General features: G+C 40.9%; 1 protein-coding gene across 1 annotated transcript in view; it reads right to left on the reverse strand.

Moving 5' to 3' along the window:
- Positions 1 to 19583, reverse strand: part of grin2da (glutamate receptor, ionotropic, N-methyl D-aspartate 2D, a) — a 361767-nt gene extending 342184 nt beyond the window's left edge. The window contains exon 1 of the mRNA XM_061908412.1: positions 19228 to 19583. The gene's annotated coding sequence lies outside the window, so the exon portion shown is untranslated. The remainder of the gene's footprint in view (positions 1 to 19227) is intronic.
- Positions 19584 to 22089: the final 2506 nt, after the last annotated feature.

The raw sequence follows: 22089 nt of genomic DNA on the forward strand, positions 1-22089 counted from the left end.
TTTGAATAAATATTTCACAAATATTCCTCGTCGAGAAAACAGAAGCTAAAATGAAGAATTAAATTAAAATGTATTTATTATTCTTTACGATAAAAAAAAAATGCTTGAACATTGATTTAAATTGTCAGGAAAGAAGAGGAAGGAATTTAAAAGGTAAAAAGGTACATGTGTTTAAAAATCCTAAATTCATTTTTAAGGTTGTATTTTTTCTCTTAAATTGTCTTTCTGAAAGTTATAAGAAGCAAAGTAAAAAAATAAATGAATTTATTTAAACAAGTGAAGACCAAGACTTTCAAATATTTTCTTGGATTTTCAAATTGTATTTGAGTTTTGTCTCTCTTAGAATTAAAAATGTCGAGCAAAGCGAGACCAGCTTGCTGGTAAAGAAATACAATTTAAAAAATAGAGGCAGCTCACTGGTAAGTGCTGCTATTTGAGCTATTTTTAGAACAGGCCAGCGGGCGACTAATCTGGTCCTTACGGGTGACCTGGTGCCCGCGGGCACCGCTTTGGTGACCACTGGGTTAGTGCGTCTGCCTCACCATACGAAAGTCCTGGGCTCTATCCTGCACTCAGGATCTTTCAAAGATACCAATGACATAGCTCGCCCAAAGATGGCGTAAAAGTCGCAATCTGGTGGCATTTAGGCTAATTTCCATTAAGACTGCATTCCTTTTTGAAAAGATCAGATTCCAATCAGATCCAGACTGCCTCCTGATGTGGCCCAAATGTGACGCAAAAAGGTCAGATTTGAGGCACTTTGGAGCATTTAGACTGGCAAAAAATATTCGATCTGTGTCATTTAAGGGCAAAAAATAAGGTTGGATGTGCAGTATGAACAGGTTTAAACATGTGGTAACCAATCCCTGTTTACAGTCGTTCACCACCCTAATTACTAAAGGTGTGGGAAAAAATCGATTTGAATTCGAATGGCGATTCTCATGTTGTGCGATTCAGACTTGATTCTCGTTTTTTTTTTACTAATATTTATTTTTTATTTTTTTATTAATCAATACCATAACAATACAATCCAATTCCACAACCAAACCTGACCCAGCAACACTCAGAACTGCAATAAACAGAGCAATTGAGAGAAGACACAAACACGGCACAGAACAAACCAAAAGTAGTGAAACAAAAATTAATATTATCAACAACAGTATCAATATTAGTTATTGTTTCAGCATAGCAGTGATTAAAAATCCCTCATTGACATTATCATTGGACATTTATAGAAATAAAAGAATAAAAAAAATAGTGTCACAGTGGCTTACACTTGCATCACATCTCATAAGCTTGACAACACACTGTGTCAAATATTTTCACAAAGATAAAGTAAGTCATATTTTTGGTTCATTTAATAGTTAAAACAAATTTACATTATTGCAATGAGTTGATAAAACATTGTCCTATACAATTATGAAAGCTTTTTACAAAAATCTACTACTCTGCTAGCATGTCAGCAGACTGGGGTAGATCCTGCTGAAATCCTATGTATTGAATGAATAGAGAATCCTTTTGAATCAGGAAAATTTTGTTTTTTAATTTAAAAAAAATGGATTTTGAATCGAATCGTGACCCCAAGAATCGATATTAGATCGAATCGTGGGACACCCAAATATTCACAGCCCTACTAACTACCACTCACAATAGTCACCATCTCGGCTACAAAACAAAGGGCGAGAGGTGAACTTGTTTGTGATTCATGATTAAAAAGAGAAAATAAGAATTGTTGGTTCCAGTAAATTTGAATTGACAATAGTAGATTCAGGACTACAGTGTCAAATATGTGCATCCTGGATGATGCCAGTCACCCTCTGCATAGCGTTCTCAGTAGCCAGAGGAGCCTGTTCAGTGCTAGACTGTTTCATCCCAAGTGCAGGACTAATAGACTCAAAAACTCCTTTGTCTCACACGCCATTAGACTGTACAACTCCTCTCTGGGGCGGGGGGGGGGGGGGGGGGGGGGGGGGGGTACAAGGATGACAGGGGATGCAAAAAAGTAACAGTGCAATACGTTTTCATAACATGGTCACTACTGGCTACCGGTACTTTCTCTTGTTATATTCCTATTTTACTGTTATATTTTTATTCCCATTGTTGCTTTGTATTTTTTATTCTTATTGTAATATTTCTGTATTTTGTTTCCATTTAAACCCCCATTATTTACTTTTTACTATTTTAAAATTGATCTCAACTCTGTATACCGCTGCTGGAATTGTAATTTTCCTGAAGGAACTCTCCTGAAGGAATCAATAAAGTACTATCTAGCTATCTATCTGATTTATCACTCAAACAAAGTCCACAGTGTATTTATTGAAGTGTACCGACTATTTGAGACGCAGCCCTTCTGTCAGACAGCTTATTGATGTGTGATTCTTGCTCTGAGCTGATCAGGTGACACATGTAGGCAAGACAAGTTAGGCTCTAATTGGCTGCACATGAGGGGCGGGGCTAACTATATCAAGCAAGACCAATGACATGACACTAACCCTGACTATACCATGTTGATTAACGTTGACCCCGACTTAAACAAGTTGAAAAACTTATTCAGGTGTTACCATTTAGTGGTCAATTGTACGGAATATGTACTGAACTGTGCAATTTACTAATAAAAGAATCAATCAATCAATCAAAAAAAAAAGACTACCATCAGTAAGAGTGACAGAACCGGAACCAACGCAAGTTTAATGAGAAACAGGGGGTTCTGATCCAAACACCTGTCGATTATCCGGACATGTTCGCTAATAAGCGTTGCCATGGCCGCATCCGCAGAAATCACGGGAGACATTTTTCTGTTTATTGTTCCCAAGAAACAAGAAATGAAAAGTGCGCCTCGCTTGTCAACTCAATTACAAGAAAATAGAATCTTATTGGTTCTGCTCCTGTTGCCATCTGGCCCTGCCCACGTATACACGCTCCTGACACGACCACATCGCTTCTCTCCGGCTCCACATGGTCTTTTTTCTCCATCATTTTCGCCTCTTCATCGCCTCCTCGTCTTCCTCCTTCGTTTCTCCTCATATCCTGCACCCTTCTCTGTCTACTTCCTGCCTTCACTCCTTATCCCGCACTTCACCATGCTTCCTTTCCTTGTCTCTCTCCTCTACATCAGATAACACTATGTGCGTGTGTGTGTGTGTGTCTGTGTGTGTGTGTGTGTGTGTGTGTGTGTGTGTGTGTGTGTGTGTGTGTGTGTGTGTGTGTGTGTGTGTGTGTGTGTGTGTGTGTGTGTGTGTGTGTGTGTGTGTGTGTGTGTGTGTGTGTGTGTGTGTGTGTGTGTGTGTGTGTGTGGACCCATTCATCTCCTGGTGCACAGGCATCCATTCATAGAGGCTGATAAGAGGAGGAAAACTGACAGGAGGGGGAAGAAGAGGATGGAAGAACGTGGAAAAGAAAAAGATGGGAAAGATGAAAGGAATGTGAGGTCAAGGTCCGGGAAAAACGTGACAAAGACGTGGAGGAGGAGGAGTAAAAGGTGTGAAAGAGGATGAGAGATGAAGGATTTGTTAAAGGAGTGTGAAGGATTAGAGAGGACGGCAGGTGAAGGAGAGAAGAAGAGGGAAAGTAAACCAACTTAAGCAGGATGGACGTAGAGGAATTAAGGCAAGGAGACTTGATGGAAGAGGGAAGCCAGAAGTAGTAAGGAACCATTAGTGGACAAGAGGAGAGAGAACATGGACGGATGGAGCGTGACACTAATTAGAAGGGGACAAAAAGTAATGGACCACGTCAAGGAGGGAGGGCGGGAGATAGCAAGGACACAAGGAAGAAAGTGAGGAGATAGAAGAAGAGATGAAGAGAAGGAATGTTTGACAGCAAACATTAACAAACAGCAAGTATGTTTGTCAATGCAAGTCGAATTTGTGAGAAAATGTTGGCGGCAATGTTTTGATTCTGGATTGGTTAGACTAAAGGTGCAGGAACTCAAAGTTCCTAAACTTTTGGTTGAATGTCTGGGTCTTTGTTCTCAAACAACATTTTAAATTACCAATACTTGTTTGTGTCACAGTTCGTTTAGCAGTGGAACAAAGGGAACCAAGGATGCAGATGAATTTGAGAGTAAATTGTCTTTTACTTCACAAATAAAAAAAGTCAATAAAAAAATGCTCAAAAACGAGAATGCAACAAAAGGCGACGGTGCGGAAAAAGAGGAACACAAAAAGGCACTGTGATAAAAGAACAAAGGCTAAACTACAAACTAAACTAAAACTAGGGTCGAAATTGCAAAACGTGCAAACTACGATATACATACTAGAGATGCGCGGTTTGCGGTCTCATCCGCGGAGTCCGCGGGGAAACCGCGGGTCGGGCGGTTGACATGACGAAAAAATAGATTTTAATTAGATTCGGGCAGGTGGCGGTTGAACCATCCGGAGACATTTGATATACATGGTTCTGGGATCGGTATCCTTTGCCATTCAAAGTGCCATTTAAGACCCATGTCATAAGGCGAAGAAGTCAATAGGAGACGCTATTATTCTCTTGAATTACTGCCGGCAGCCACCCAGATATTAAATATTAGTGTGTGCTATGAAGCCATTGGCTTTGTCGCCTTCTACAGCATGTACGATCTGCTTGTCAGTCCAGCAACATGTTGTGTGTGTCTTCCGCGGCAACACGCACACGACTGCAAGGCATACTGGGTGACACAGAGTACACTAATGGTCGTGATATAAACAATTTTAACACTCTTAGTAATATGCGCCACGCTTTGAAGCCACACCAATTAAGAACGACAAAAACATTTCGGGAGAACATCCTCACAGTAACACAACATAAACGCAACACAACAAATACCCATAATCCTTTATATTCATGATACTTCCTGACTATTTTATAAACCCCAAACACCCCCGCCCGTGCGTCGGTAAGGTGGGCACGGTTGGTGGCGCGGGGGTGTAAAATATATTCAGGAATTGTAATGAATACAAAGGATTATGGGTATTAGTTGTGTTGCGTTTATGTTGTGTTACTGTGAGGATGTTCTCCCGAAATGTGTTTGTCAATCTTGTATTGTGTGGCTTCATAGCGTGGCGCCAGTGGTGCAACTTGAATCCCTCCCTGTTAGTGTTGTTACACCCTCCGACAACACACCGACGAGGCATGATCTCTCCAAGGTTCCAGAAAATAGTCGAAAAAACGGAAAATTATAGAGCTGAGACGCGGTGTTTGTAATGTGTTTGAGAAAATGGCGGCTTTATTACCTAGATGACGTCATGTTCTGACGTCATCGCTCCGAGAACGATAAATAAAAAGCCGTTTAATTCGCCAAAATTCACCCATTTAGAGTTCGGAAATCGGTTAAAAAAATATATGGTCGTTTTTCTTCAACATCAAGGTATATATTGACGCTTACATAGGTCTGGTGATAATGTTCCCCTTTAATGTTTTGAATGAGTTTAATATTTTGATGTTGGAATGTTTTAAATCAGTTTAGGATTGTGGAAGTAGATTAGCATCAAAAATGTGGTTGAGTAACAATATAATATATTATGGTGCAGAATAAATACCACAACAATATTGTTTAATATCTCTGTTAATATCATATCAATTACATCATTTGTGAAACCATCGGCACCTTCTGTTTTAAAGGACAAATGTTCATTATGTTGTATTAATATTGTCTGTGATGCAAATGAGGAATAAAGATGATTAAACGAGGACTAGAAGGAGAGAAGCAAACATTCCTGGGAAATGATCCAAACTCAGTGATTCAGCCCATCAATGGAGATTAAGCCCCGCCTACACAGTCTCAGTCAGTGTGTGTGTGTGTGTGTGTGTGTGTGTGTGTGTGTGTGTGTGTGTGTGTGTGTGTGTGTGTGTGTGTGTGTGTGTGTGTGTGTGTGTGTGTGTGTGTGTGTGTGTGTAAAGTCAATGGAATAAAGCATCGCAGGCATTTTGCATCCAAATAATAAATGTGCGACTTTGGCGAGAAGAAAACGGGAGAAAAAGGTTTGTTCGCTGCTTTTCAGCGCTACCTCCTCTTGCAGTGATGGATGGTGGGAAGTGATGACACATGACAACTTCCATCCAGCGAGGCAAGTAGCGGCTCACGCTCGGATGGTTGCGCACAGGAGGTCTTCTTTTGTGGTGCCTCAAATGAAATACTTTTGTCAGTGCACCTTAATAAGTAGTTGCTAAGTGTGTGTATTTTGACCTAAATTCATTACTGTTACTAAAAATTATGAACACTATATTTACTGTCTTTTTTCTCTTCTTTTTATTAGGGAATTGCAACATCTTGACACAAGAATTAATTGCCAGGATTAGGACTGCCTGAAAAAATATGTAAATGTCCCCACCCCTTGCCCCTCCACACAGACACTTTTCCGATTGAACAACCATTAAACATTTATTTATGAATTTTTATAGAACCCTCTTCGTCAAATAAAGCGAATTACTTGGGGTGTCCTGATCCAATAAGGATATCAGAAAAAAAAAACGTCTTGCATCGAAAATGTCGGATATGAGCTCCGATACAAAGTCCTGCAGCGTGTTTGCTTGTACAAAGATGGAAAGCCATTTAGCATCTGAATGTCCAAATAAACATGGTACAAGGGCTACAAGGGGCTAGCAGCTACACAACAGCTAAGCACACAATGATAATAATAAAACACCACATTTGTAAATAAAAAACACTTGATCAAACTTTTCCTAACATACCACACTAGAGAATAATACAAGTATGTATGAGTTGTGCTGACATTGTCTCGGATTAATTCGGTATCGACAATATTTAAAGGGGTCCTATTATGCGAAAACAATGTTTCTAACTTATTGGTAGCTGCATTTGCGTATTTGGTATTGCATAAGTCCCGACAATTTAAAATCAAACCACGTGTCAGGCTTGTCACTGACAGTTTGGTTATGTTCAGGTTATTTTTTGTGTTTGTGTTTTATTTCCTGTCCGCGCTCTTATTTTGGTTCCTCTTTCTGCACATCTCCCTGAGCGCTCGTTTCCCTCACCTTTCCATGATTAACACTCTGGCACACCTGGTGGCAATTGCCATTCAGGCTACTATTTATACCTGCCTCGCCTTCCAGTCAGGGCTGGAGTATTGTATGCTGTATGCCTTTAGCTGTTTGCGGTTTGCTGTCTCCGGGTTCCTCGTAGCTTGTTTCCTGTTTCCTGTTTGCTGTCTCCAGTTTGCCTGTTTCCTGGTTGCTAGTTTCTGATTCCTGTTTTTTCTGCATTGTCTTTGGAGTATAAAATCATGTTCTCCTGCAACAAGCCTGCCATCTCCGCAACTTGGGGCTTGTCGCCAACACTTCCTGACACCATGAGGGCATTGCAGAAATATTTATCAAACAATCTTGCCTATGTTCATATACTTCCGGTAAAGGATTTGTTTGGAAGTTTCCCCATTAATGATGTTTTTCCCATTGGTGACGTCAGCAGATTATCCAAATATGGTATGAATTTGCTAAGACAGTCAAAGTTAATGCAATAATAACGCCTTAACAACACAGAGGCGATCATTTTTTGAACGTGGATTTAACGCGCTTTCATCTTGACTCCTTTTTGACCCTCGATCCATTCCGTAATATGGGGAATAGTAATGGCGTCCAATTACTGTTGAGTCACGAGCTTTAAAAAATAGCGAGCAGAAAAACACCAAGAAAGGGGTATATTATAGAAATCGCAGATCCCAAGCCATGGCAAGTTGTTCTCCTGACAAGAATATGGCCACTTTATGTATGATCACGGCAAACGCGCTACACCCGCTTGTAGGGAGGAGGAGCTTCACATCTGTGTTTAGATTACAGTCGAGTGCTTTGAAAAAATAAAATATAAATTGTTATGCCAAATTTTTAGGAAACTGGAATAAAAGCCCAGCAGTAAAAAAGACGGTAGAAAAGAAAGCGAGAGTCACTTTTATTGGAGACTTTTGTCACAACACCTTAAGACACCTCTTCTCACACCAATTACAAACTGCCAGCTTTACAATAATAGTGTCACAGCCGGTCTCACTATCGTCCTACATTAGGATCACACTTTGTCAAAGATACTGTATCTTGTAATGTTATTCTGTTATATTTCGACCTAAATAAATGTTTTATGACGGATTGAAATAAATGCTATATTCTTTCATAACCTGTTCTCATTGATAGACCGTAATTACAGAATTTTTTGCAGGTTGAATATAACATTTTATTTTTAAAGAAATAAGGTTAAAACATGGTCATACAGAGATATGAATAACCTTAACTTGGTCAACATGTAATGTACAGAATATCCAAATATTTTTTTAGGTAATAAATATCACAGATTACATTACCAAACATCTCTGACAATCAACAATGATCGTGAAAATCCAAATGTTGTGCTATTAATGCATGAAACTGGTGTCGATACTTGAAGGTGTGGCGCCTCCCTTGAGAATGCAAGTGGTTCTATAGCAGAAATACAAATTATGTACACTGTAAAAAAAATCCTATTTTTATGGTTAATTTACTCTAAATTTCTACTGTAATTTTTAAAAATTTTTAAATCGGTTATAAAACTGTAAAATTGAAGCCATTATCTAAAAATAAACAAACCACCTGTTATTTTAAGTAATATGCCAGTAATGACAAACTATGAATATTCCTTTTTTTTTTTTACAGAAAAATACCAAATTAATTATACATATCATTTTCTGTTTTCTCAAATTACTTTCAAATTCATGTAAACTTACAGTAGTTAACTTTCATTAAATATGTAACTTGTTATATAAAAGTATATGTCCATACTATCAATCTAACAGTTTTATATATCATTTTAAGGTAAATCTTATTTTTTAAATATTGATGTGTATTTTTACATCCAAGTCAAAAAATACATGTAGCCTGTTATATAAAGGTTTATGCTCATACTGACAATTTAACATTTTTCTCTGTAATATGACATACATTGGGGACTGCAAGACATACTTGATCAACAGCCAACAGCCATACAGGTCACACTGACGGTGGCCGTACAAACAACTTTAACACTGTTACAAATATGTGCGGTGGTAGCGGGGGAGTAGCCCGGCAGAGTCTGCATGGGATTCTGGGTATTTGTTATGTTGTGTTTATGTTGTGCTACAGTGAGGATGTTCTCCTGAAATGTGTTTGTCATTCTTGTTTGATGTGGCTCCACAGTGTGGCGCATATTTGTAACAGTGTTAAAGTTGTTTGTACAGCCACCGTCAGTGTGACCTGTACCGCTGTTGATCAAGTATGTCTTGCAGTCTCTATTATATGTCTGTTAGAGCCATACACATCACGTGTTTAAATCGACACGCTGTGGGTTCGGTGAATGAGCGAACGCAGAGGGCGATAAAGCGCTGTCACGGTACGCCCATAATATATCTGTCCGGGCAAACATCGGGTCAATCCTACGAGAGGGTCACCGAAAGTCTCGCGGTAAAATCGGTAGGATTGGTACGTATGTTGTTAGGGCGGGATAGCCATTCATAGAAGGTGAACCCACTTTGTAACAAGTTCCTGCATCCAGTGAACCCCCGGTAAAGTGAGTGTGAGACCCCTGATCCTAACAATTCAGAAAAAAAATCTGTAAAATAATGGTATTTTTCTTTGGAACTGCCAGCATTGTCACTTCATTAAAGGTGGTTGATTGAAATTATTTGGAAAAACTCTGTAGAATAAAGGTATTTTTCTGCAGAACTGTTTGCATTGTCACTTTATTAAAGGTGGTTAATCTTAATAATTTAGTAAAAATCTGTAAAATTACGATATTTCGCCGCAAAACATTTCATGAAAATTTCTGTAAATATGATTTTGATCATTATTTGGTGTACAATGTTTTACTTTAATTTTATAGTTTTCGTTTGGCAGCCGTAGCTGCCAGTAGATTACCGTTATTTTACAGAATGTTTTTTTACAGTGTATTCTTACAAACTACAAAATTTGGCAAGACACCTACGGACTGCATGTATTTTTTTTTCCTCTTTAAAAACGTGTTCAAATCCATCCATCCATCCATTTTCTACCGCTTATTCCCTTTCGGGGTCGCGGGGGGCGCAAATCCTTTGTGTGTCAAGTCATCATATAATCAAAGCAAACTAATTGTCCAGTCATGGTAATAAAAATATATCTGTTTACGGCAAAGGGTCTCAAACCGTTTTCACCAAGTACCACCTCAGAAAAAACTTGGCTCTCCAAGCACCCACCATGATGACTAACATTTAAAATACTGTAAAAACAAGGCCGAGGTTTTATATAAAAGTTAATTTAATATTGTTGGTGAATGTAACATTACACACTGTTGAAATGGGATTCTTTAACGTACCACTCGATAGAACCTTTATACTACTAGTGGTACACGTACCACAGCTTGAGAATCACTGGTCTACGGTACACTTAGTATCCATCCATCCATTTTCTACCACTTATTCCTTTCGGGGTCGCGGGAGGTGCTAGAGCCTATCTCAGCTACAATCGGGCGGAGGACGGTGTACACCCTGGACAAGTCGCTACCTCATCACAGGGCCAACACATATAGACAAACAATAATAATAATAATAATAACTTACATTTATATTGCGCTTTTTTAAACACTCAAAGCGCTCACAGAGAAGTGGGACTCAACAGTCATTCACACCTTATGGTGGTAAGCTACATCAGTAGCCACAGCTGCCCTGGGTAGACTGACGGAAGCCTGGCTGCCAGTTTGCGCCTACGGCCCCTCCGACCACCACCTATCATTCATTCACCAGTGTGAGCGGCACCGGGGGCAAAGGGTGAAGTGTCCTGCCCAAGGACACAACGGCAGCGATTTTTTGGATGTCAATTGGTGGGAAGTGAACCTGCAACCCTCAGGTTTCTGGCCATGCCGCAACATTCACACTCACATTCACACACTAGGGACTAGAGATGCGCGGATAAGCAATTATATCATCCGCAACCGTATCACTAAAGTCGTCATCCACCCGAACCAACATTTCATCAAAGCCACACCCGCCGGCCACCCGCCCGTCGTTTTATATCTAATATAGACGATGCAAGGCATTGGTGAGGTTAGAAAGTGTAACTCCCTCCGAATAGCACAGACACAATGGCTTTCTTGAACTGATTTATTTGAAGGCTTACTTTCCCTTCAAATTCACCGTGAAAACTGTAATAAAGCATGTTTCAAACATAAAAATAATAACATGCACAGCATGTGGATCAAACATTTTACCAAGTAAAATACCAACAAATGACAAATACCTCGTTGGCCATACCCGGAAGTAGCTTCCTTACATCCGTCGACAGACCAAACGAGACACTTCAAAATAAAAGTATGCCCACATACTGCTTCAAAGAGTGCTGCTCGTTTTTCGTATGTGGGTAACAACATTTAACTATTTATAAATGGTTGATTTCTATAGGCTAGTAAGGTAAAGTGTTGTACCTGACAAGTTTGGGCTACCTTGCTTCTGCAGCCTTCATCAGAGGTGTCACGTGATGTTAGCGTGACGTTGTCTGTGACGTGTTATATGGATTGTACCATCAAGTGTTGTCAGGTACAACACTTTCCCTACTAGCCAAATAAATCAACCATTTATAAATACACGTCAGTAGGCTAAATGAACCTCTTCAACATAACATTTAACCATGTATAATGTAGCGGCTGGCTACGGGGTGTTAGCCAATGACTTTGGCTGGGGGGCGGGACTTCCGGGAGAGATAGGGAAGTGACGTTCTCGACAGGAAGTGAAAGTTCGAGTTGTCCCGGGAAAAGCGTTAGAGACATGAGAGCTGTTCTGTGGTTGTATTACATCTTGTGCAATAAAGACAAGACAAACGAAGAAGTTGTATGAGCCTACATTCCTGGGATTATTAAAATACATATTTCCGAATTGGTTCAACCGCCACACATCTATTTAAAATCTATTTTTTCGTCATGTCACCCGCCCGACCCGCGGTTTGGTCGCATCTCTACTAGGGACCATTTAGTGTTGCCAATCAACCTATCCCCGGGTGCATGTCTTAATGATGAAAAATTATATTCATCTGCGGTTAATCACAATTCATTTTGAGTTAACAATGAAGAAACTGTGATTAATTTCCATTAAAATATTTCAATCGTTTGACGGCTCCAAAATTTACCCAAAGTGCTTTGCGCCAGTCCGCCATTGTAGTCAATAGGTTCCTTGTTTTTCGTTATCCTTTAATTGAGGGGCAGACTGGCTTGTACGTGCGCATATGTGCTGCGCTGTTGCCAATTCTAACACAAAGTAGCATATACACGGCCAATATGACTTAAATCTGTCAGTAGACTCCATATGGAAGCGATGAAAACTATAACATGTATGACGGGGAGAAGATACAGTTGACGTGGAGCCATGTAAAAAGTAGCACCCACAAAACAGCACATCCAAAAGAGAGGGTCAGAAAGCAGCTTGCTTGAAAACGGTCTGTATAACATAGTCTATGGCAAATTTTGACAATAGAACCACCATTATGTATTGTGTAGACCACAAGGGAGTATTTTAAATGTATAAAAAAAAAATCTTAATATGACCCCTTCAAGACTCCAACGTTGGTAATATATAGGAAGTTAAAACGGGACATCCCTAGTGATAAGGCTGTCCTTTAAATTTGGTAGTACCTGTCCTCAAGTTGGCAACGATTACAGATTTGTGGATGTTTCGACAAATCAGAAGATTATGGCAGCAGTTCAAGGTGCCCAAAAGCTGTCACAAATGATCTGAGGATGCAGGCAGAGCTGTGGGCACTCAGACTTTTATCATTTTGGACTAAATAGCAAACCTTGTCTTGGAGACACTGTCTGCTCCGCATGGTGTAGAATGATGAATTTGAGTACCATAAATAGACAGAGTGAAAAGTCAAAATTTGATTTAAACACAAACATTGTAACTTGGATTGTTTTCCTTGGCAAATTTGTTGCTTCAAAGATTCCCCTAATAGGACAGTGCAGCGAAGACACAACAAATACCTTCCCTGCCTTCCATGGACATACACCTGTGTTGACTTTTGTTAGACTGACTGGAAAGGCTGGGCGATGTCCCAAGTTTGTAAGGTATATTGATATATTTTAAACAAGATATGTATCAAGAAAATATTTTTAAAATCCATATAATATAATGTAATTACCAAACGCCGCTTATTTGCTGTGTTCCTTGATCCTACCCCACTTCCCACTCCCCCTCAACACTCCATGGGCTATTAAACCCTTCCCCTTCCTCTTTTCAAGACGTGCCTGCCCTCTCCCACCCACTGCACTGACCCACAACAACAACACACAAGCAATTATGTAGTCTGACTGTGCCACCAGCGACACGTGTGTCCAACTAGTATGTAAAACGCCAACTTCTGCATACCTGCCAAAAACTACGGTTTTCCCGTAATGAGTACGTTTTTGATCATACATTCTGGTTTATGGCTGCAGTGGTAATGAACTTAAATATTCAAGCTATGTCGCTTAAAGGCCTAATGAAATGAGATTTTCTTATTTAAACGGGGATAGCAGGTCAATTCTGTGTCATACTTGATCATTTCGCGATATTGCCATATTTTTGCTGAAAGGATTTAGTAGAGAACATCCACGATAAAGTTTGCAACATTTAGTGCTGGTAAAAAAAGCCTTGCCTTTACCGGAAGTCGCAGAGAATGATGTCATAACAATGAGGGCTCCTCACGTCCTCACATTGTTTTTAACGGGAGCCTCCAGCAGCAAGAGCTATTCGGACCGAGAAAACGACAATTTCACCATTAATTTGATCAAGGATGAAGATTTGCGGATGATGATATTGATAGCGAAGGACTAGAAAAAAAATAAAAAAATAAATAAAAAGTAAAAAAAAAAAAGGCGATTGCATTGGGAGCGATTCAGATGTTTTTAGACACATTACTAGGATAAAATTCTGGGAAATCCCTTATCTTTCTATTGTGTTGCCAGTGTTTTAGTGAGATTAAATAGTACCTGATAGTCGGAGGGGTGTGTCCACGGGTGTCTTGAGGCCAGTGTCTGAGGGAAGTCACGGCAGATACAAGGATGGCGCAAACTCTACAGATCTCCGGTAAGAGGCGACTTTTTACCACGATTTTCTCACCGAAACCTGCCGGTTGACAAGTGGTCGGGATCCATGTTTGCTTGACCGCTCTGATCCATAGTAAGGCTTCACCTCCGGGAATTTTAAACAAGGAATCACTGTGTGTTTGTGTGGCTACAGGCTAAAGCTTCCCACCTCCATCTTTCTACTTTGACTTCTCCATTATTAATTGAACAAATTGCAAAAGATTCCGCAACACAGATGTCCAAAATACTGTGTAATTGCGCAATGAAAAGAGACGATAGGCGCCAGCGCCCCCCGCGACCCCAAAAGGGAATAAGCGGTAGAAGATGGATGGATGGACTTTTAGCCGTAAATGGTGCTGCGCTAATATTTCCTGACGGTCCGTGACGTCACGCGCACGCGTCATCATTCCGCGACGTTTTCAACAAGAAACTCCGCGGGAAATTTAAAATTGCAATTTAGTAAACTAAACCGGCCGTATTTGCATGTGTTGCAATGTTAATATTTCATCATTGATATGTAAACTATCAGACTGCGTCGTGGGTAGTAGTGGGTTTCAGTAGGCCTTTAACTACATTTTCCAGTAGCTTGGCGGTAGCTTTGCTTCTTTTTAAACAAGTAGCGATTTCCGTAGCTTAGCTATTTTTAGACCCATGTAGTGGTTAGCTAAGCTACATGCTACAAAAGAAGAGAAAGGGAGAAGAGAAAGAGAGAACTGGACTTGCGCAACTTCACCGACATGGAACAAAAGATACAGGAAAAATCAATGATGGTTAGTTTACATATAAAAACATCCATGATTGTTGTTGGTTGGTTTACTATAATGAGTCACAGTTGGGAACAATTAGGGCAAAACATTACGGACAGGCCAATCACAGACCAGATAGGGCGGGTCATCAAACCAGGAAACGAAATCCCAACCGACATGCACACCCCAAATGACGGCGAGAGAGTCGGAGAAGAGAAGAGGGAATTTTCAAGCTGGCGATTTATATATTTAAAAAACCAGTGGAAGATCACACAGGGATTTTCTTCCTTAGATTTTTCTTTTAGCGATGTAGACGACATCCAGGAAACCCACAATGCCTCTACTTGGCCAATGCCTCTACTTGGATAAAACAGTTCCCAAAACATTTATTTGAGTTGTTTAGCATGTAAGCCCAAATAAAAACTGCTCTCATCATGGAAGACATTCAATACACATTTAAGAACACACACGATTGTGGCAGACGTGATCTGTCTAAATCCTACATTTTATTTTCACTGGTGTTTTAGAACAAGACAGTAGCTGACATTTTGTTCATTATTTCTACTCTTTATATTTTGACATTGAAAAGTTTAATCATTTTGAAACATAAACAACATGACTACAAGATGTTTGTTATTTCATGCTATAAATCATAAATGGATATTTAGATAAAGGAAGTTAGCTAATAGAATAAACATTGTTTGTACTCTTCATGATTTTTGTAGTTTTTTTGCGTGTCAAAAGTTGCTTCTGATTATGACAAATTAACCTTTTAGCCACAATCTAACCTTTCTGATCCTGAATACTAGGCTTTTTGAGTTTCAAAAGTTGGCAGGTATGCTTCTGGCTTGGTTGTGTGGCGGTGGTTTGGATTTAAAGGCCTACTGAAATGAGATTTTCTTATTTAAACGGGGATAGCAGGTCCATTGTATGTGTCATACTTAATCATTTTGCGATATTGCCATATTTTTGCTGAAAGGATTTAGTAGAGAACATCCACGATAAAGTTTGCAACTTTTGGTCGCTAATAAAAAAGCCTTGCCTTTACCGGAAGTAGCAGACGATGACGTCACCGGTGTGAGGGCTCCTCACGTCCTCATATTGTTTATAATGTGAGCCTCCAGTATCAAGAGCTATTCAGACCGAGAAAGCGACAATTTCCCCATTAATTTGAGCGAGGATGAAGGATTCGTGGATGAGGATATTGATAGTGAACGACTAGAAAAAAAATAAAAAAATAAATAAAAAGTAAAAAATAAAAAAAAGGCGATTGCATTGGGAGCGATTCAGATGTTTTTAGACACATTTACTAGGATAATTCTGGGAAATCCCTTATCTTTCTATTGTGTTGCTAGTGTTTTAGTGAGTTTAATAGTACCTGATAGTAGGAGGGGTGTGTCCACGGGTGTGTTGACGCCAGTCTCTGAGGGAAATCACGGCAGCTGCATGGACCGCGCAAGCTCAGCTGATCTCCAGTAGGAGGCGACTTTTTACCAAAATTTTCTGACCGAAACCTGCCGGTTGACAAGTGGTCGGGATCCATGTTTGCTTGACCGCTCTGATCCATAGTAAAGCTTCACCTCCAGGAATTTTAAACAAGGAAATACCGTGTGTGTGTGGCTAAAGGCTAAAGCTTCCCACCTCCATCTTTGTACTTTTACTTATCCATTATTAATTGAAACAAATTGCAAAAGATTCAGCAACACAGATGTTCAAAATACTGTGTAATTACGCGGTTAAAGCAGACAACTTTTAGCTGTGTGTGTGCACAGCGCTAGTATTTCCAAACAGTCCAAGACGTCACGCGTACACGTCATCATTCCGCGACGTTTTCAACAACAAACTCTCGGGAAATTAAAAATTGCAATTTAGTAAACTAAAAAGGCCGTATTGGCATGTGTTGCAATGTTAATTGCAACACATGCCAATACGGCATGTGTTGCAATGTTAATATTTCATCATTGATATGTAAACTATCAGACTGCGTGGTGGGTAGTAGTGGGTTTCAGTAGGCCTTTAACTACATTTTCCAGTAGCTTGGCGGTAGCTTTGCTACTTTTTAAACAAGTAGCGATTTCCGTAGCTTAGCTATTTTTAGACCCATGTAGTGGTTAGCTAAGCTACATGCTACAAAAGAAGAGAAAGGGAGAAGAGAAAGAGAGAACTGGACTTGCGCAACTTCACCGACATGGAACAAAAGATACAGGAAAAATCAATGATGGTTGGTTTACATATAAAAACATCCATGATTGTTGTTGGTTGGTTTACTATAATGAGTCACAGTTGGGAACAATTAGGGCAAAACATTACGGACAGGCCAATCACAGACCAGATAGGGCGGGTCATCAAACCAGGAAAGGAAATCCCAACCGACATGCACATCCCAAATGACGGCGAGAGAGTCGGAGAAGAGAAGAGGGAATTTTCAAGCTGGCGATTTATATATTTAAAAAACCAGTGGAAGATCACACTGCGTGGTCGGTAGTAGTGGGTTTCAGTAGGCCTTTAAAGGCCTACTGAAACCCACTGATAGTTTATAAATCAATGATGAAATGTTAACATTGCAACACATGCCAATACGGCCTTTTTTTGTTTACTAAATTGCAATTTTAAATTTCCCGGGAGTTTCGTCTTGAAAACGTCATGTAATGATGACGTGTACGCAAGACGTCACGGGTTTTTAGGAAGTATGAGCGCTGAGCACACACACAGCTAAAAGTCGTCTGCTTTAACCGCATAATTACACAGTGTTTTGGAGATCTGTGTTGCTGAATCTTTTGCAATTTGTTAAATTAATATTGGAGAAGTAAAAGTAGAAAGATGGAGTTGGGAAGCTTTAGCCTTTAGCCACACAAACACACGGTGATTCCTTGTTTAAAATTCCTGGAGGTGAAACTTTACTATGGATCAGAGCGCGGTCAAGCGAACATGAATCACGACGGAATGTCAACCAGCAGGTTTCGGTGAGAAAATTGTGGTTAAAAAGTCGCCTCTTACCGGAGAAAAACTGAGCTTGTGCCGTCCATAGCTGCCGTCGACTCCCCTGAGACATTGGCCTCAAGACACTCATGGACACACCCCTCCGACTATCAGGTACTATTAAACCAACTAAAACACTAGCAACACAATAGAAAGTTAAGGGATTTCCCAGAAATATCCTAGTAAATGTGTCTGAAAACATCGGAATCCGTCCCAATGCAATCGTGTTTGTTTTTTTTACTTGTTTTTTTTTTTTTTTTTTAGTCCGTCGCTATCAATATCCTCAAACACGAATCTTTCATCCTCGCTCAAATTAATGGGGAAATTGTCGTTTTCTCGGTCCGAGTAGCACTGTTTGTTGAAGGCTACCATTAAAATCAATGGGAATATGTGAGGAGTCATCAACATGTGACGTCATTGTCTGTGACTTCCGGTAGAGGCAGGGCTTTTTTCTTAGCAAGCAAAAGTTGCGAACTTTTTCGTGGATGTTCTCTACTAAATCCTTTCAGCAAAAATATGGCAATATCGCGAAATGATCAAGTATGACATAGAATGGACCTGCTATCCCCATTTAAATAAGAACATCTCATTTCAGTAGACCTTTAACCTATTGTACAACTATCTCTTCAGGCTCATCACCTGGAGGCCCCATCCTGATCCGTCACACCTGGTCCGATCCGAGCAAACGACGGGGGACGAGGTGACGACCTGCCGGAGCCTGAATGTGCCGCCTCAGCAGCCCACAGCTTCAAAATGGAGGAAGCAGGAGAACAGAGTGGCTATAAGAGCGTAGCGAGGTCACGCAAAACACGTCCGTCTGTAGGCGGGCGAAGATCGTTTTTGTGGTGACGCTCAAACATCAGCGGCGAGTGTCCACAAGTGACAGACAACAGAGGAAGGATGTACAGGAATGGGGGTGCAGAGTGTAAATATAATGATGTGTGTGTGCGTGTGTGTGTGTGTGTGTGTGTGTGTGTGTGTGTGTGTGTGTGTGTGTGTGTGTGTGTGTGTGCGTAACTGTTGAACCTGCCAGTGCACAAGGACAACCCATCATCATCATCAGTGTAGTAGCATTTTTCTTTGGGGGGTGGGGGGTCTGTTCTGACTCCTACTTACAGCTGCCCCTCGCCCCGCCCTCATCCAAGCTGCTGATGATCTTCACACTCAGGCTGCTTGCTGCTGCACCAGCTGCAGACGTGTGTGTATGTTGGAATGTGATATGTGCCCTAAGGCTGAAGTAGGGGTGGGAGGGGGGGCAGGGGGAGCCCAAGTAAAGCGACACACACACACACACACACACTGCGGCCACGTATGCGCAACAGCCAGCCGGGACAAGGCTAAAATGGGGGGGGGGGACTTTCATGTCCCATGTGCGTCACATCTCGGGAACTTGCCAGGCAGACGTTGCACGCGCCTCAATGACAGAAGGTCAATAGCACGCGCACGCGCGTGAAGGGCAGCGCCGGCGTGGCACGCGCGTGTACTCACAGTGTGCGCCAGGCTCGTCTCCTCCTTCTCCTCCGTCGCGCGCTGCTGGCTCACTCCATCCGTCCATCCCTCCGCCGGACATCCTCCGATCAAAGTGGCGGGATCACGTCCTGGGAGCCCAGCCCAAACACGTCATGTCACACCTCCACCACCCCCACCCCCAGACTCACACACACATGTAGACACAAACACACACACACACACAGACGGACGGAGACAGACGCGCGTCCATGAAAAGACGCAGACGCTGAGGCAGTGTGCAGCTGTGATCCACACAGCGTGGCTACATGTTGCTGCTGCCGCCTCACTGTCCCTCTCACTCTCCCCGCTTTGCTTAACATTCAGTATGTACGCCCCGTTACTTAGCAACCTCTCTCTACCTCCCTCTCTCCCCCCCTCCCCTCTCCACTTTCCCGCTACACGTGTTGAATGCAAACTAACTTGCATCCATTCCTTTCCTCGCCTCCTTTGCTCCACCCTTTCCTCAACACCACCCCCGTCAATCCAACGTGAAGACATTCAAATCCAAACTTTACCATGTTCTGAGGCAGTGGTTCTCAACCTTTTTTCAGTGATGTACCCCCTGTGAATATTTTTTACATTCAAGTACACCCTAATCAGAGCAAAACATTTGGGTTGAAAAAAAGAGATAAAGAAGTAAAATACAGCACTATGTCATCAGTTTCTGATTTATTAAATTGTATAACAGTGCAAAATATTGCTCATTTGTAGTGGTCTTTCTTAAACTATTTGGAAAAAATATATAGAAATAACTAAAAACTTGTTGAAAAATAAACAAGTGATTCAATTATAAATAACGATTTCTACACATAGAAGTAATCATCAACTTAAAGTGCCCTCTTTGGGGATTGTAATAGAGATCCATCTGGATTCATGAACTTAATTCTAAACATTTCTTCACAAAAAAAGAAATCTTTAACATCAATATTTATGGAACATGTCCACAACAAATCTAGCTGTCAATACTGAATATTGCATTGTTGCATTTCTTTTCACAGCTTATGAACTTACATTCATATTTTGTTGAGGTATTATTCAATAAATATATTTTGTGAAGGATTTTTGAATTGTTACTATTTTTGGAATATTTTTTTAAAAATCTCACATACCCCTTGGCATACCTTCATGTCCCCCCAGGGGTACGCGTACCCCCATTTGAGAACCACTGTTCTAAGTCAGTGGTTCTCAACCTTTTTTCAGTGATGTACCCCCTGTGGAAACATTTTTAAATTCAAGTACCCCTTAATCAAATCAAAGCATTTTTGGTTGGAAAAAAAAGAAATAAAGAAGTGAAATACTTTTCTTTTTTCTCCTATGTGCCCCCCTCCCTTGTGGAGGGGGTCCGGTCCAGTGGCCATGGATACTGGCTGTCCAAAATCGTGACCCAGGATGGACCGCTCGTCCAGAGTCGGGACCCAAGATGAACCGCTCGCCTATGCATCGGTTGGGGACATCTCTACGCTGCTGATCCGCCTCCACTTGGGATGGTTCCATGCTGGCTCCACTTTGGATGGGCCTAACGCTACCAGGGGAGCCGTTAGGGATTTTGGGCCCCATGAAAACATTTTTCAGGGCCCCTGTATCTCTACAGGACCCCTCTGTATTATAATTTCATCATCATTAGGGGCCTCTCTGGGCCCCCCTCCATCATTGGCCCGTAGAATCCGTCTCCTTTACCCCCCTTTTCGGCGCCCCTGCTCGCTACTATATTGGATCCACTTTGGACTTGATTCTCACGGTTACGTTAGATCCACTATGGATTGGACTTTCACAATATCATGTTAGATCCGCTCGACATCCATTGCTTTCGGTCCCCTCGGGTGGGGGTTGGTTGCCCACATATGTGGTCCTCTCCAAGTTTTCTCATAGTCATCATGGTCGAAGTCCCACTGGGGTGAGTTTTTCCTTGCCCCTGTGTGGGCCCTACCGAGGATGTCGTTGTGGTTTGTGCAGCCCTTTGAGGCACTTGTGATTTAGGGCTATAAAAATAAACATTGATTGTTGGATTGATTGATTGATTGATTGATTGATTGATTGATTGATTGATTGATTGATTAAATTGTACAACAGTGCAAAATATTGCTTATTTGTAGTGGTCTTTCTTTATCTATTTGGAAAAACATATATAAAAATAACTAAAATCTTGTTGAGTAATAAGCAAGTGATTCAATTAATATTTAAGATTTCTATACTATATTGGATCCACTTTGGACTTGATTCTTACGGTTACGTTAGATCCACTATGGATTGGACTTTAACAATATCATGTTAGATCCGCTCGACATCCATTGTTTTTGGTCCCCTAGGGCGGGTTGCCCACATATGTGGTCCTCTCCAAGGTTTCTCATAGTCATCATGGTCGACGTCCCACTGGGGTGAGTTTTTCCTTGCCCTTATGTGGGCCCTACCGAGGATGTCTTTGTGGTTTGCGCAGCCCTTTGAGGCACTTGTGATTTAGGGCTATATAAATAAACATTGATTGATTGATTGATTGATTGATTTATTGATTGATTAAATGGTATAACAGTGCAAATTATTGCTTATTTGTAGTGGTCTTTCTTGATCTATTTGGAAAAACATATATAAAAATAACTAAAATCTTGTTGAGTAATAAGCAAGTGATTCAATTATATATAAGCTTTCTCTACTATATTGGATCCACTTTGGACTTGATTCTCACGGTTACGTTAGATCCTCTATGGATTGGACTTTCACAATATCATGTTAGATCCACTCGACATCCATTGCTTTTGGTCCCGTAGGGGGGGGTTGCCCACATATGTGGTCCTCTCCAAGGTTTCTCATAGTCATCATGGTCGACGTCCCACTGGAGTGAGTTTT

Source organism: Nerophis ophidion, linkage group LG08 (assembly GCF_033978795.1).
Source record: "Nerophis ophidion isolate RoL-2023_Sa linkage group LG08, RoL_Noph_v1.0, whole genome shotgun sequence".
Classification (NCBI taxonomy): Eukaryota; Metazoa; Chordata; class Actinopteri; order Syngnathiformes; family Syngnathidae; genus Nerophis; species Nerophis ophidion.